Here is a 17500-nt window from a genome sequence, read left to right on the forward strand (position 1 = left end):
CGTAGTTTTTTTTGTCAACGACTCGTTCGTTGTCGTCGTTGTAACTCACCGGGAAGGGAACATATTTCCACACTGCAGACTTGTGCGAAATAGGAGGACTTAGCAGCTCTTCAATCAATCAATCAATCAAAGCTTTATTTGTATAGCGCATTTCATACCCAGAGGCAACACAATGCGCTCTTCGTCAGACACATCTCTGGCAGTGGCCATGGTGTTGTCTTGAAAACAAAAAGTAGCCTAATGTCTTGGGCCATTGATCTGTGGCCTCTGGCCAGCGCACAGGGATGGGGGCGGGGCGAGTGGAGGAAAGTTGGGGGGGGGGAAAGAAGAGAATCGAATTGCGGGCCTGTTTTTGATTTCGATTATCGAAATTGAATGCCCATTTCGATCGATTCTCGATTTTGAATCGAAATTGTGAAACCCCTAACACTCAGTAGGGTTCTAGACAGCAGGGAAGTACACTCAGTAGGGCTCTAGACAGCAGGGTAGTACACTCAGTAGGGTTCAGTAGGGCAGAATGGTGTGAAAGCAGTTTCTGCCCTCTCTGTCTGCCTCACTACACTCCAATGAGACGGGCTTCCTGTAATGAGTTAGTTATCGCATTGGAGAATGATAATGAGTCAGTCAGTCACTCACTCCCTCCCTCCCTCTCTCCTCTCACCCAATTTGGAAATCTTTCAGTGATTTAAACACACAAGATTGGCCAGACCAGAGTGACCCACTTCTTCAGAGAGAGAGAGAGGTTGAGGATTATCCTCACAGAATAGACACAAGCCTGCACGCACACACACACACACACACACACACACACATACACACACACACACACGCACGCACGCACACACATACACACACACACACACTCAACCAACCTTTGGTCTCTCCACCATTCAGTTTAGAATAAGATGAATGTCCCTTGGAATAGGAGGAATGCAGTTGATAAGAGGATGAGATTAGAGAGGGTTTGAGCAGAGCGGGGAGATGGAGAGGACGTTAGGGGGAAAGAAAGGACACACAGACACAGAAGAGACGGGACAAAAGAAAAGTACAAAAGGAGGTTCTCTATCCATTTAATCTTCAGCAGGCTTTGTGCGCGTGTGTTGTGTGTGTGCGTGTGTATATTGTGTATGTGTGTGTGTGTGTGTGTGTTGTGTGTGTGTGTGTGTGTGCGTGTGTCTATTGTGTGTGCGTGTGTTGTGTGTGTGTGTGTGTGTGCGTGTGTCTATTGTGTGTGTGTGTGTGTGTGTATGTGTGTGTATTGTGTGTGTGCGTGCGTGTGTGTTTGTGACTGTGAGCATGAGGAGTCGGAACACAACTGTACTGTACTTTGACAGTAACTTCTCTGATCTGATCTTTTCTGGACGATATTCAACATAAACGGTATTAAACAAAAGCGATCAGTACATACAACTTGAAATGAAACATGATCTCTCTATGGAATACCAGAGGAAGGCAGGATAACAGTTTAATAATGAGCTTCATCTATCACCATAGTAAGAGATGCTGGAGAGAGCGGGGGTGGAGGGAGAGAGGAAGAGAAAGAGAGAGAGAGAGAGAGATGACAGAGTTGGAAGAAGGAGGGAGGGAGGGGAGGGAGGGAGGGAGGGAGGGAGGGACGGAGCGAAGGGGTGAATCTCCCACCGTCTCTCTCTGTGGGTGTAGACTGAGTTCACCACAAACAAGAGTGAGAGGGAGTGAGAGACAAGAGCGAGAGAGTGTTGTCTGTATGTGTGTGTGTGTGTGTGTGTGTGTGTATTAGGGATGAGACGGTATACCGTAAAACCGTGAACCGCGGTATAACGGTATTAGAACCGTGACATTCCCTGTGTTTACGGTGTTACGTTTACGGTATTACACAATAATACGCTGCTGAAACATCACATTTCAAGTTGCTTGCAAGAGTTAATTTTGTAATTTAATATAAGCTTGCTATTAATAAACTGAGATTAATTACAATAGTGTGTATTTTCCATCATGTGTTGCACTGTAGTTCCTTCAAAGTAAAATACTTGTTTTTTTATGTGTGTTGGGGAGGTGAAATGCCGTATACCGTGAAATATCGTTAACCGTACCGTGTAACTAGATACCGTACCGTACCATACCGTAATGCAAAAATCCATACCGTCTCATCCCTAGTGTGTATGTGTGTGTGTGTGTGTGTGTGTATGTGTGTGTGTGTGTGTTAGAAAGAGACAGTGAAAGACAGTAAGAACGAATGAAAGGAAGGAACAATGAGGAGGAGCATTTCCAAATACAAACCCAACAGGTGAATAGTCAAAGAGGTACAGTATGAGGTGCTTTGATCACACTGCAAGTATAGACACCTATTCTCCAGGGAAATGGGGAACAGATCTCGATCTAGCATATATGCTATATTTGGGCTTTACAGGGTAATGGCAGTGCTAGAAGAACTGAGTTCTCAGCAACGGTGCAGATCTGGCAAGATCCTAGATGCTTCTCATCCCAATGCAGGCAACTGTGCATTACCTGACAGGCAGCTGTGTATTACCTGGCATGTAGTCTTGCATAGCCAGACCTATCTCCACACTTCACTTACGCTGTGCCAGCGCCGGAGACAGGTCTGGCTGGACATATTACCATTCTGCAATATGGGGGGAAAAAACACAGTATTTCTTTAAATCAATCACAGTCGTCTTGGGTGGAGCCAGCCCCGGACGCAGCGATGGTGCTCTTGCAAAATAGTCTGGATCGAATCTGATTGGTGCTGAGAGAATCTCTCGGAAGCTCAGAAGTTTTGCATACGGTTGCGCTTTGCTAGATTTACCGCAAGGTCGGGAATTGTAAGCATTTCCCGGTTAATGTGCACAATCCCCAACCTTGCGGGAGATGTGAGAAATACTAACCAATTTCTCACATCTCCCGCAAGGTCGGGGAATGTGCACATTACCCGGGAGATGTGAGAAACGCACATGTTTCTCTTACATTCCCCGCGAGGTCGGGGAATGTGTGCAATAACCGGGAAAAGCTCACATTCCCCGTTTTCTCACATTGACCGTAACATATATATATATATATATATATATATATATATATATATATATATATTGTGTTAGTGTTTGCAACAATATATAGAAAAATGGGCAACCTACTGTATCTAAAACATTTTAAAACTTTATAACTTTTGACCTGACTTTTGCACTTCATCAATGTCATTCAGTATAACAAAGGTAATGTTAATTTGTAAAGCTATTTTAATATATAGAATAGAAAGTAAGAGAATAGAAAGTAAGTAAAGAATTAAAAGTGAGTATGTAAAAAACAATTTTTTTGTACCTTCAGTACAACACAGAAAGCATACTTTTAATGTTAATATTTTACAAAAGGCCATATTAAATATGAAAGGTAAGGATACTCTATAGGTCAAGGTCATTACTTTATATGAGCTCAGCTCCAATCAGTAATGCTAAAAACCACAAACGAAGGCATAAATCTCGGTGCCGTCATGGACTCAGACCTGAATTTCAACAGTCACATTAAGGCAATTACAAAGTCAGCCTACTATCACCTGAAAAATATATCAAGGATTAAAGGATTTATGTCTCAGCAGGATCTGGAAAAACTTCCATCCATGCGTTTATCTTACAGTGTGTTTACAGGTCTCTCTAAAAAATCGATCAGACAGCTGCAGCTGATTCAGAATGCTGCTGCTCGAGTCCTCACTAAGACCAAGACAGTGGATCACATCACTCCAGTTCTGAGGTTCTTACACTGGCTTCCTGTCTGTCAAATAATTTACTTTAAAATACGGCTGTTGGTTTATAAAGCACTGAATGGTTTAGGGCCAAATTATATTTCTGATCTGCTGCTACGTTATGAGTCATCCAGACCTCTCAGGTTGTCTGGCACATGCCTGCTTTCTGTCCCCAGAGTTAAAACAAAACATGGAGAAGCAGCGTTCAGTTTTAATGCTCCACATATCTGGAACAAACTTCCAGAAAACTGCAGGTCTGCTACAACTCTCAGTTCTTTTAAATCAAGACTGAAGACTTTTCTTTTTGCCGCTGCTTTTTATTAAATCAAATAGTTATTAATTCATACACTGCACTGTAACTTTTATTCCTGTATTTTATTTCCCCTGCATTTTGTTTTAAATGTCATTTTTTGCATTTTGTTTTTATATGACCTTTTATGTGTTGCACTTTGTCTTGATGTTTTTAATGTCTCATGTAAAGCACTTTGAATTGCCTTGTTGCTGAAATGTGCTATACAAATAAACTTGCCTTGCCTATATACTGTAGTTGGCCAAGGAACTGCCTGATAAATATGTTTATGCAGGTAATCCATCCTTCAGCATCATGCTTTAGCCCTTCAGCACAAGAGTTTCATGTTATACCACAATGTCACCCATTATGCTGAATGACAGTAGCTTTGTTATGCAACATTTAAACAAGTTTACAACATTTAATCATACAATTCATATTTACTTGTGTGAATACTATAATACTGTAATTTTAAACCAGTTTCTGGCATTTTATGATATTTCAAGGCACATTATCTTTATAGGCCTATGGTACTGTAGCTAGATAGCCATCATTGTCTGATAAGCAGAGAGCTGCACGGCACATGAAGATCCAGTTTTTAGTGAGGAAAGACTAGCTAGCCAGAAGAAAAGAAAGGTATTATTTTCACTTGAATGCCAATATGTCCATTCAGAACAGTACACAAGCATAGCTATAGTACATAGCTATCAACATCATAATACATCTAAAAACTGTGGTTACATTACTTATGTAGCTACTGTATCTACAATATACTGTATCACCAAGCTACCATTAGCTGAATCTAGCTGCTGTAGTTACAGTAGCTAGCAAGCTAACATTAGCTTGGTAATAGCTACAGTAGCTACATTACTATTGTAATCACAGTTTTAAGTCTGTCTTCTGATGTTAGCTATGTTTTCAAAGTGACAAATACAGCTACCTTGAAACCCCTGTATGAATACTGAATATTATAATACTGAATACTGTCATTTTAAACTGTTAGGCTATCTCAAGGCACATGATCTGATTTGTTTAAAAGAAAGAGACTATGTCTGCAACTAATAATATTTCATAGGTTAATTATTGTTATTGCTGAAGGAATTTGTGGGCAGTTGTGATATGTCAATCTTTTTTCAGTGTAAGGCAGAACGTTTTTGTACAAAAAAAACTTAAACAAATGTTGAGTTGTACCCATGACACACCCAAAATGTGGTATTCAAAATAAAACAATGCCATTTTTTCTGGGTGGTTATATTTCTGCCAGTCTACTCAGGGATATATAAACTTATGATTTGAAAAATGGGCATAATTAAAATGTTTGAAAAAACACACTGTTGACATTGAATGACATTTTACGAGGGTACATTCATATGAATGACAATACAAATGAATTATTGGCTTTATTCTTGTGTAATTCTAGTTCAATTTAAATTTAAATTTTTTGCTACTTTGAAAACCTATATGTCAGTGACCCATATACAGCATAGTTTTATTAGATACAGAACATCAGCCCCATTAACAAGGATATGAAAAAAAAATGCTGGTGATGAATCACTGCGGATAATGCTATGATGGATCATATGATACAGTATGAATCATATTAGTTTCTACCCCCACCCCCCCCATGTCTACTGGGGCAGGGCCCTGATAAGCTTTGGCTTCTCCCTATCCCATTTTCAGCTACGGGACCAACAATTTTTTTGTAAATGTTGTTTGTCCATTTGATAGCTGGAAATAAATTAAACTACTAAACTAACTAACTAACTGTGCTGACATGATACTAGAGATAGTCTTAGATAATGACTTACCCTGGTAGCGTCCATTACATATGGAGAAGGGTTTATCCACTGTGACAATGGCTACTACACTGCTTGACCTGTCGCAGAGCACAAAAGAACAGTCCATCTCTATCTAACCCCTCCAATTACCCCTGGATCCTCACAGCTTCCACTGCCCCTGGCTAACTGGCTCTGCTGACCCTACTGCTCCAGCATGGAGACCAACCGCCTGGCAATCCCGCTGGCCACCTCTCTCTCATCCTCAACTCGGACCCATGGTAGCAGTCAGACCCTGGTAGAGGTCCGGGGAGCCTGGCTGGCGGCTAGCCAGAATAGCCCCATTCCAAACCTCCCATAGACACACTCCCAACCTTCAACCGTCTGTCTCCATCATGGACATGGTCTGAACGGAGATGATTCCTCCTGGATATACTGTAATGTCAGCCTCTCTCTCTCTCTCTCTCTCTCTCTCTCTCTCTCTCTCTCTCTCTCTCTCTCTCTCTGTCTCTCTCTCTCTCTCTCTCTCTCTACTCCCCCGATCTCTGTCTCTCTCCACGGTGCTCGCTATAAAAAAGGTATGATAACTGCTATTGTACATCGATTTGTCCTCTGTCTTGGTTTCTTCTTAGTTGCCTCCCATCTTGTTCCAGAACTTGACTGGTGTGTGTGGGGACACAGAGGCAGCCAGACAGTCTAGTTGTGCGTAGACTAAGTAGCTGAGGCAGAGAACGCCTGTGAATACGTCATCTCTCTCTCTCTCTCTCTCTCTCTCTCTCTCTTAGAGCTCAGAGGAGAAGAGTTGGGATGCTTCAGTCAGAACTAGACAACAAGAGAAACTACTGCACAAAATCTACATACGCTCCACACACACACACACACAAACACACACACACACACACACAAACACACACACACACACACACACACACACACACACACACACACACACACACACACACACACACACACACACACACACACACACACACACAGGGGAAGGGGTAAAAGTCTGATAAGCTCAACTATTTAACCTGCTCTCCTTTTAGAGGACAAACCATGTGAGGGTGTGTATCTGTGTGTTTGCATATTGTGTGTGTGTATTTATTTGTATGCACGTTTGTGTGGCTAAAAGTCACACCCTTGATTGTACAGAGATAAGGTAATTAGGCTAATGTAGTAAGTCCCCACCTGCAGTGTACAGATACATGTCAATGTCAATAGCACCATTCATACAAATGCATGTAGCACAAAGTCCATAAAAATAAATTGATAAAAACATAAATCATAAAAACAGTGAGACCAGATTGAAAAGAAGCAATCAAATCAAAGTAAAATAATAAAAAATTAAAGATAGTGTAAAATAGAATACAAATTATAAAAACAGAGAAAGCAAATTTAGAAACACTAGGATATTAACCTATATAGAATATTAACCAACCACATGGCCTGAACACTCCAGGTAAACACACCTGTTTATCTACCTCAACACTCCAGGTAAACACACCTGTTTATCTACCTCAACACAGGTCAACACACCTGTTTATCTATCTTTGTTGCAGCAGTAGCACCATGGCGTGTGGAGCCATGACACTGTGAAATGGACTTGGCTGTTTATGGAGAGGAGTTCAGTCACCCAATCTGGTGTGTGTGTGTGTGTGTGTCTGTGGTCCATCACCCAGTGTGCTCCTTGTCAAAAGTGATTTGTCTTTGCTCGACGGTGGGCCTCCTTCAGCTTTGATTCACTGTTGAAATAGGACTGCCATCTATTATGATTTGATATGGATCAGTCGTTTGTGGTGAGGGGTGTGTGTGTGTGTGTCTGTGCGTGCGTGTGTGTGCGTGTATGTGTTGTTTGTGTCTCAGTGTTGTGGCTTAGCACACCTGACTGACTTCTGATGAAAAGTTAAGATAGTGGCCATCACTCAGCAGTACGCGCACACACACCTACATGCACGCACGCACGCACGTACACACACACATGCACAAAACACACACACACACATACACACACACACACACAACACACACGCACACAAACACACAGTACTGTATGCACATATGGCATGTACGGCGATAATGTTGTTTCTCAGGGTTAAAGGGAGCAAGGCCCCAATTGAATCACGAGTCAATAACACTGAATCAGCAAAACTGTAAGCCCAAGTAGTGGGCCGAGTTCAGACATGTTCATTAATTGTTGGTGAAAATAACAAACTGCTGGTTATTTCCCAAGTAGTTGGTTTTTGTTTGTTATGGTATCCTGTTCCAAATCTTATTAGTTTAAATTATGTTAGGATTTTGTACTAGATTCTAAGATAGGAATTTGTGTTAGTAGTATTGCTATCAGTGTAACGTTTGTGGGGGTTGTGGGTGGTTCTGAGCAGCGGGTTGAATGGGGGGGGGGGGGGGGGGGGGATTAGGGTTGTTGTTTTATGTAGGTTAGTATACAACTTGCATAATGTGTTTTTGAAAGTTAATGTATAATGTTGTTTTTGTAAGTTCATGTGTAATATTGTTTTTGCAATTTCATGTGTAATATTGTTTTTGTAAGTTAATGTGTAATATTGTTTTTGTAAGTGAATGTCTAATATTGTTTTTGTAAGTGAATGTGTTGTATAGATATTATTAGGATGGATGCTAATACTGTATGCTGTTTCTTTATGCAGCAAATGTTCTAACCCAGGAAGAGGAGCTGCTGCCATGTGTGGCAGATAATGAACGATAAACTCACTCACTCACTCACTCACTCACTCACTCACTCACTCACTCACTCACCCCTCCCTCCCTCCCTCCCTCCCTCCCTCCCTCCCTCCCTCACTCACTCACTCACTCACTCACTCACTCACTCACTCACTCACTCACTCACTCACTCACTCACTCACCCCTCCCTCCCTCCCTCCCTTCCTCCCTCACTCACTCACTCACTCACTCACTCACTCACTCACTCACTCACTCACTCACCCCTCCCTCCCTCCCTCCCTCACTCCTCCCTCCCTCCCTCCCTCCCTCCCTCCCTCCCTCCCTCCCTCCCTCCCTCCCTCCCTCCCTCACTCACTCACTCACTCTCTCTCTTTCTCTTTCTCTTTCACTCCTTCACTCTGCCTCTCTAATAAGATGGATTAGTTGGCTATGCTATCTGCTGACTCTGCACTCATATGTACCATAAAGACTGGAATGCGTGCGTGTGTGTGTGCGTGTGTGTGTGTGTGTCTGTGTGTGTATGTGCGTGTGTGTATGTGTGTGTGTGTATGTGCGTGTATGTATGTGCGTGCGTGCGTGCGCGTGCATGAGCATGTACCTCATTACGGCTTCAGCATTTGCATATTCGTTCAGCCCTGCACAGATAACCAATAAACAGCTATCACAGGCGAAGAACAATCACCACTGACCTAGAGGATCGATATTCTGTGTCAGAGAATAATTATTGGAGCAACATATTCTTACACACATCAGCGAGGCTGCGAGCTGATCTTTGTTGACGGCCATGTGAGCTACCAGAATGGGAAAGGCATCTTCACGCTCGACTGTTTCAGCCTATCTAGAGAGATACCACTATAGAGATACGATCCAGAGAGATACCGCCACTTTGGGTTTCTTTTCAAATTAAACTGTGGATCTAGATGGTGGGCGTTGGTCACTCAACATTTGTAAACCTTGATCGATATTCATGACAAAAAAATCTGTCGCACAGCCTAGAGGCCAAACTATGTTGTTGAACCACTGGGACGAATATAAACTGAGCCTGCTTGTTGATCCAAATTACAGTATTGAAGCGAGAGGGAGAGAGAGAGGGAGAGAGAGAAAGAGAGAGAGAGAGAGAGAGAGACCTTGTTAACACAGTAGAATAATTCATACTGTATGAATCATGTTAGTGTGTGATCCAATCATTTCCCTGCTCTAGGGTCAAAACCTAAAAAATTGCAATTGGATGAGTATGGTATGTGTGTGTGCGTGTGTGTGTGTGTGTGTGTGCGTGTGTGTGTGTACAGTATGTGTGTGTGTGTGTGTGTGTGTGCCTGTGAGAGAGAGAGGAGAGGAGAGGAGAGGAGAGGAGAGGAGAGGAGAGGAGAGGAGAGGAGAGGAGAGGAGAGGAGAGGAGAGGAGAGGAGAGGAGAGGAGAGGAGAGGAGAGGGAGAGAAATGCATGATGCAGCCTCGGGGCAGTCAGTGTCATTGCATTTACTGCCAACCTCCTGTCAACTGGCTATACTTCCTGTCTGTGTGTGTGTGTGTGTGTGTGTGTGTGTGTGTGTGTGTGTGTGTGTGTGTGTGTGTGTGTGTGTGTGTGTGTGTGTGTGTGTGTGTGTGTGAGCGCGCGTGTTTGTATGATTGTGTTGGGAGCAGTAGATTTGAGTATTGCTTAGATATGAAATGATATTGAATGAGGTGTGGGGTATTGAATGAGGTCTCTCTCTCTCTCTCTCCCTCTCTCTCCCTCTCTCTCTCTCCCTCTCTCTCTCTCTCTCTCTCTCTCTCTTCTGGCTGCCCTCCCCATCTCTGTGTTGCTGCATCACCTCTCACATTAGCATTCCAGGAGAGTAACGTTTCGGGAGGGGAGGGAGGCGTGGGGGGGACTGCCCCAAACTTCTTAATGGGAAGGCTAATAATAGCCTGGTGTGGGCTGGCCCGTGGTGATTCATAGATGACTACGGTGAGTCATTCAACGACGCAGCGCCGTCGGTAAGGAAATAATTGCCAAAGATTCCAGAAGTACCAGACCATTGTACGATCTCAAGCATTGCTTAACTCTTATAAGCGTGCATGTGTGTGTGTGCGTGCGTGTGTGTGTATGCATGTAGGTGTGTGTGTGTGTGTGTGTGTGTGTGTGTGTGCGTGCGTGTGTGGCACCAGCAGCAGTAATTGTGCTAGAATGCATGTGTTGCCTGTGGCAGTGACCTGGCGTCATTAGAACAGGGAGAGAAGCACACAGAAACACATCATTGCTCCCTCCATTACCACGGTAAATCCACCCTGTGAACCATGCATCTGTGTGTGTGTGTGTGTGTGTGTGTGTGTGTGTGTGTGTGCGTGCGTGTCAGCATATGGTGCTACATGGAATACGTTTGACACGTAACTGCTTCACTACAGACACATTTCTTGTCAGTTCTAAATCACACAGTTGAACCAAAGAATGAACTATATCAACGTATCAACGAAGAACACCAACATTCTTCCCATCACCACACACACACACACACACACACACACACACACACACACACACACACACACACACACACACACACACACACACACACAGCCAGCAGCATTTCACTACCGCATCGCTCAGTGGAACCTTGACGAATTCAATCAATATCCTTTTCTTTTTCACCCTGGTTTTCTCCATCAGGCCCCGCCCCCCGTCTGTGTCGTACCTGAGGATGGACCGTTGGCCCAGGCTGTTACTGACTGAGAGATTCATTTGACCCTGGCCTAAACTACACCCTCTACCTCCCTCTGTCCTCTCTCTCTCTCTATCACTTTAATCCTGTCTCTCCTCCTCTAAAATTCAATTTGTCTGTCCCTCTCTGAACCTGGGGAGGGAGGAGGCGAGAGGGGGAGGAGAGGAGAGGAGGTGGAAAGGGGTGAGGGAGGGAGGGAGGGAGGGAGAGGAGAGGGAGGGAGGGAGGGAGGGAGGGAGGGAGGAAGGAAGGGAGGGAGGGAGGGAGGGAGGGAGGGAGAGGGGAGGGAGGGAGGGAGGGAGGGAGGGAGGGAGGGAGGGAGGGAGGGAGGGAGGGAGGGAGGGAGGGAGGGAGGGAGGGAGGGAGAGGAGAGGGAGGTGAGAGCAGGATAGATCAAGAAGAATGGCAGTTCTAAGACCCTGGGGTGATGTATAGAGACATGGAGAGAGAATGGCCACGTTTCCCGAAACACTTCTTAGCGCTAAGAAGCTCTTTGAGTCTTCTTACGGCTCCCGAAAGAAGCAAACGCGTTTCCCGAAATGCTTCTTAGCCAAAGACGATCTTCGTAAGGAGGATTTGTAAGAAGGGTCTGGGGCGTTCTTAACACTCCTCTTAACACTCCAAACGCTCGCAGATCCAGCTGTGTCAGGCAAAGGAGATATTTATCCAATGCGCACTGTTCGTCTTATTGTGTTTTCCCCTTTTTCCTTTCTTCATGCACCATTTAGTGTTTAAAATTGGAGAAAACTTGAAAATCTCTCCTCTATGTAATATGGTTAGATATGTTTTAAATGTTTTACTGTAGGCTATAACTCCCTCTAATCAGAATGAATTCCTTTTCTAATAAGAATGATATGGATTTATATAGAACCTTTCACAGAACCCAAGGTCACTTAAATTGTAATTTTCATGCTGCTCTGTAGTTTTTCTTGCTATTTGATGAAGGCCTACTGCCTCCTACTTTACCAGGCTTTATATATAAAGCAATTTGAGCTGCAGTCCATGTCTGAAATACATAAAGTTTAAAATCATGACCATGATTATTCTGCAACCATCCCACATCTGCATACACATACATGTATGAGATACAGTAGTTCATCCCCATCAAATGTGTGCAACTACCCCCAGATCATCATACACCATAGTCTGCATCAACCAATAGCTGTGCGTGATTAGATGTGATTGTCACTTGTGACCTGTTGTTTGTCATCACACACACACAAGCAACGGGGAATTGGTGCATTGGGTTGCAGGCCACCACGGGTTGGCCATGTAGCCTGCCTGTGAATCCTTTGTATACATTGGTGCATATCCTGTTATGCACTGTGTGTGTATTTAGATGTGAATACAGATGCTGGTTGCCCTGCAACTGGCATGTTCTGTTTTAATATCTGTGTTGCTTGTATGAGTGCTACTAACCCTTTTCTGCCTCCCCTCTCCCTAGTGCCTCTCTCTCCCTCCTACCTTCTAACCAGGTCCAGTGGATGCCCCACTGTCACCCGCAGACCACCCTAAGTCTGATAGATACCCCCGTGTCTGCTGTGGATGTCCAGTACAGACACTAACCCTGTCCTCCTCCCTAGTGTCTCTCCCTCTTATACTCTAAACAGGTCCTGTGGACTCCCCCTGTCTCCTGCAGGCCACCCTGTAGCAGGCCACCCCCCACACCTTGTCCTCGGCCAAAGGTCCACCCCTATGGCTCTTGGAAAGGCCCCCTGCCTCCTCGTGACTAGCTCCTTCCCACTCTGTGTCGTCAGCTGTCCCTGTCCAGCCAACCCTACACCTTTGGCTCTCTGCTTTCTGTTTCCCCACCTCTGCCTTGCGGCATTCTGTTCTGCTTACTGTGCTTTGTTATATTATTCACTAAAATATCATATTAGAGACTACAGTGATAGCTAACACATAATGGCCTACCATGTAAGCAACGTCTCTGTAACTATTTGTGTACTCTCCTGTTAGTCATGTCTCTCTTATGAAGTATCTAGCCCATGTTTACTGCTCTGTATATGTTCTTAGCCAATAGACAAACATTTTCTAGGAGCTTGCTTGATCGTCTCATTGAGGGAGGTCAGGGAAGAATTTTTACAGCTCACTTTTCTGGCCCCCGGGTAAAACTGTTTTTTTGCTTCCCTCTGGAATATGTAGGGGTGGGACCTATGCCCACCCTCCCATTGCTCTGTGTGCATTGTGTTCCTCTGTGTATGGAAAGTGCTATACAAATAAAGTTAGATTTGATTTGATGTATTCATACTCTTATCAGTTGGGCCATTTTTGTTGTTTATAGGCTACATGCAGTTTGTTGTGCCATCTTGAATGTGTCTTTTGTGGCCTATTATTTCTAGCCTACCTGTCACAGGGTCTCATTGTCCCGTTCATACAGTAGGTGAGCTGTTCATATTAGTGGGCATGGCTTCAACTCCTGCTCTCTTTGCATATCTATTTTCCCCATTATGTTTGTTGGGGTCACGGCATCATGTAATGTTATATTTCATTATATGTTTTCATAGACTTATTTTTCAGATTTTTATCCAAATTATTGGACATTAGTTGCGTCAGTTGATGTTTTCAGACATTCTTCTGCGTGCGTAATGACACTTTAGTGGGGGAACTACTGTAGGCCTGTCGCTGGTGTTTCATATTTGTAATGGGCAATGCAACCAATGCTATTTAATTTGTTTAGCACATTACAAGCACATTGCAAATGAATGGGACATAACGTTATCCTACATAGAATAGGTAGGCAGAACAGCAGGGCAATGGGAGATGTGTGGATTCAGTTCGCAATTAGTATTATAATCGCGTTCGGTTCACTTTTAGCATGATTTTATTGATTGAGGTAAGTAGGACGCCACTTGTTACATCAACATTTCATTTGGGAGCAGTCAATTACGTGGAACAATCGATTAGCCTGGCATCGATTGTTTTGTTTTCAGTACCGAGGTGGTGGACAGCTCCTGTAAAGGAGCTTCTTAAGCGCGGCGCTAAGATGGACCTTAAGAAGAACTCAAAGAAGACGTTCGGGAAACACTCTCTTCTTAAGAGTCTGTCTTAGCGACCTCTTCTTTGGAGTTCTTTGGAGTCTTAACTCCTTAAGAAGGTTCTTTATCGGGAAACCCGGCCAATGTCAGTACAGCTGCCTGAACACATACACACACACACACACACATACATACAGTATGCACGGCAGAGTTCAGTATTGTTTGGGTTAGTTAATTGTAGTCAGGTCTGTCTTACTCCGACATATTTCCCTAACTGTGTGTTAAGGTAAGGAGAGAGGGAGGGAGGGAGGGAGGGAAGGAGAGAGGGAGGGAGGGAGGGAGGAGAAGGGATGAGGAGGGAGGGAGGGAAGGAGAGAGGGAGGGAGGAGGAGCGAGGGAGGGAGGGAAGGAGAGAGGGAGGGAGGGATGGAGGAGGAGGGAGGAGGAGGAGGGAGGGAAGTAGAGAGGGACGGAGGGAGGTAGGGAAGAGGAGGGAGGGAGGGGATGGAGGGGGGAGGGAGATGGGAGGATACGTTTTGTGTCGGGGGAAATGGTTATCTGAGGTTTTTGAGTTGTTCAGGATTCATGAGAAAGAGGAGCACTGTTTCAATATCAGCCCCATCTCAGCAACACACACACACACACACACACACACACACACACACACACACACACACACACAGACACACACACACACACACACACACACACACAAACACACACACACTGCCATTTCTGCTAGCCTGTCCTTTAGTGTGTCGTCCCCATCCGTCTCCCTCTATCTCTCTGTCTGCCGCCTCCTCCTATCTTTTCCGACAATGCATTTAAATGAGGTATTTAGACCCCCCCACCCCTAAAAAAGATGCCCCTCCCCAACCCCCCTCCAGGCCAAGAGAGAGGGATGAAGAGAGAGATGACAAACAGGCTGTATACCTCCGAGAGCAGACGTTGATCAAGAAGCTGGCCCCTACCACAAACCACTCTCTCTCTCACACACACACACACACACACACACACACACACACACACACACACACACACACACACACACACACACAAATACACATGCACACACAGACAGACACATATGCACACACACACACACACACACACACACACGCCCGTGTCCAGATGCAGCATTGCTTGCGGTACTTTGCAGGTTTTATTGTTGCACGTCGTTAACACAGCCATGGTGGGATGTTAGAAGCTCATAAAACCTGTATTCTGCCAACAACTCGCCAACAACTCGCCAGCTGTTAACTAAGTGTTTATAAGGAAGCGCGGAGACGTCCTTCACCACTGACTCAGGCTCTGTCTCCCTGTCTTCTAATGGCCTCCATTCTACAGTCACTCCCACACAGATGGTAGATTTATCATGGTGCTAAAGGTGCCTCCAAATAGTGTAGTGTAGTGTTTATACACGTTTGTGTGTGTATGTGCGTGTGTGTGTGTGTGTGTGTGTGTGTGTGTGTGTGTGTGGGGGTGTGTGTGCGTGCTTGCATGTGTATGTGTGTGTGTGTGTGTGTGTGTGTGTGTGTGTGTGTATGTGTGTGTGTGCAGTACATTCAGTAACTGTTACATCAGCCTTACGTAAGTCTAGGGTATGATTTTCTGGGGGGATGGGGGTTTCCATGTCTCTGCCATTCATTCATCCCTCTCTCTGATCATTACGTTCCATCCCTCCTTCTGCTCGACTACGGTCATTCTAGTACTGAATTAAATACAGTACATGGATTTCTAAAAACCACCCCCAGATGGCGCAATTCCTTCAAAATCGATCAACATGCTGAAAGTGCTTAAACAGAACCTGGACTTTAAACATAACCTGGACTTTAAACATTCTGGCAGAATCCGGCTCCCCTTTGCATGTTCCCCAAAAGCAGTGTTTATACAGTTTCTACCACTCAGCAAAGACCAACCACAAGAGGAGCAACTTTTTTACAAAAAAGCAATATATTTTACATTAAGACATTGCAATGCGAACCCCAGAATGGCACTAGTGATGGGCAACTATAGCCTGTCTATGCTATGAGATCTACGGTAATAAGCTAGGAGATATAATACATAATAATTTACATTCATGTATTCTATATTATTTATCCCCCTCACATTTTAGGATGGTAGCCGACCCTAGAAAGCAGTAAGGGAAGGAAGGCCTAGACAGTCTTTACTTCTCTTTGCTCCACTCCTCTAACCACAGACAGACTGTATAAACCCACTTCTTATCTACAACTGATGTAAAAACGGAACATTTCAGAATAGTTGCTGTTATATTTGGCCAGTGGTTATTTCCGACCTCGCAATCTGATTTCTGTGTTCATGCGAAGGGAGTCTTGCCGGGGAGTCGGAATTCAGCACAACAGCGGTCTTAGGTGGAGGGGAGCACTGTGCTGTGTGTCGGGGAAATACTGAATCAGAGAGGCTGCTCGGTGGAATTTGGAAAATCCCCCAAAACTTAATGACCAGATTCAGATCAGCAGGCATGGGTCACTCAGTGGAAATTGTTCAGATGAGGGAGATGGAGGCAATAGAAAACAGCATTGACAACAGTGCAGCACTGGAGGAATGCGAGAAAAATAAAAGCCACTGAAAACTGTATGGGCACAGCCCATGATATTATGAAATGTGTGCGTTTTATATACATTTATAAGTGTGTATTATTTTTAGGTCCTACATTAAAAATATTTTCAAGCGTCCCCTCTGTTTTTTTCCAGAATCGCAATGTGTATAAATCTGGAACATATAATGCTGCAGGGGCTGCATCAGTTCCATGGACAGCGCCCTCAACTTGGAGAATTCAGTACCATGGACAGCACCGTTAACGTCACTGGAGAATTCAGTACCATGGACAGCACCTTTAACGTCACTGGAGAATTCAGTACCATGGACAGCACCTTTAACGTCACTGGAGAATTCAGTACCATGGACAGCACCTTTAACGTCACTGGAGAATTCAGTCCCATGGACAGCGCCGTTAACTTCACTGGATAAGTCAGTACCATGGACAGCGCCGTTAACTTCACTGGATAAGTCAGTACCATGGACAGCACCTTTAACGTCACTGGAGAATTCAGCACCATGGACAGCACCCTCAACTTCACTGGAGAATTCAGTACCATGGACAGCACCGTTAACTTCACTGGATAAGTCAGTACCATGGACAGCACCTTTAACGTCACTGGAGAATTCATCACCATGGACAAGGTGTGTGTGTGTGTATGTAGGTCGTGTGTGTGTTTTGCATGTGTGTGTGCATTTGTGTGAGTGGGTGTGTGCATACAGTAGGTATGTGTGTTGTATGTGTGTGTTTGTGAGTGTGTTTATGTGTGTATGTGTGTGTATGTG

The 17500-nt window shown here is 44.3% G+C and overlaps 1 protein-coding gene across 1 annotated transcript in view; it reads right to left on the reverse strand.

Moving 5' to 3' along the window:
* Positions 1–17500, reverse strand: part of shank3a (SH3 and multiple ankyrin repeat domains 3a) — a gene marked incomplete at both ends in the record, with an annotated part of 197232 nt that overhangs the window by 40704 nt on the left and 139028 nt on the right. The window lies entirely within an intron of this gene.

This window comes from Borostomias antarcticus (assembly GCF_949987555.1).
Source record: "Borostomias antarcticus genome assembly, chromosome: 18".
Classification (NCBI taxonomy): Eukaryota; Metazoa; Chordata; class Actinopteri; order Stomiiformes; family Stomiidae; genus Borostomias; species Borostomias antarcticus.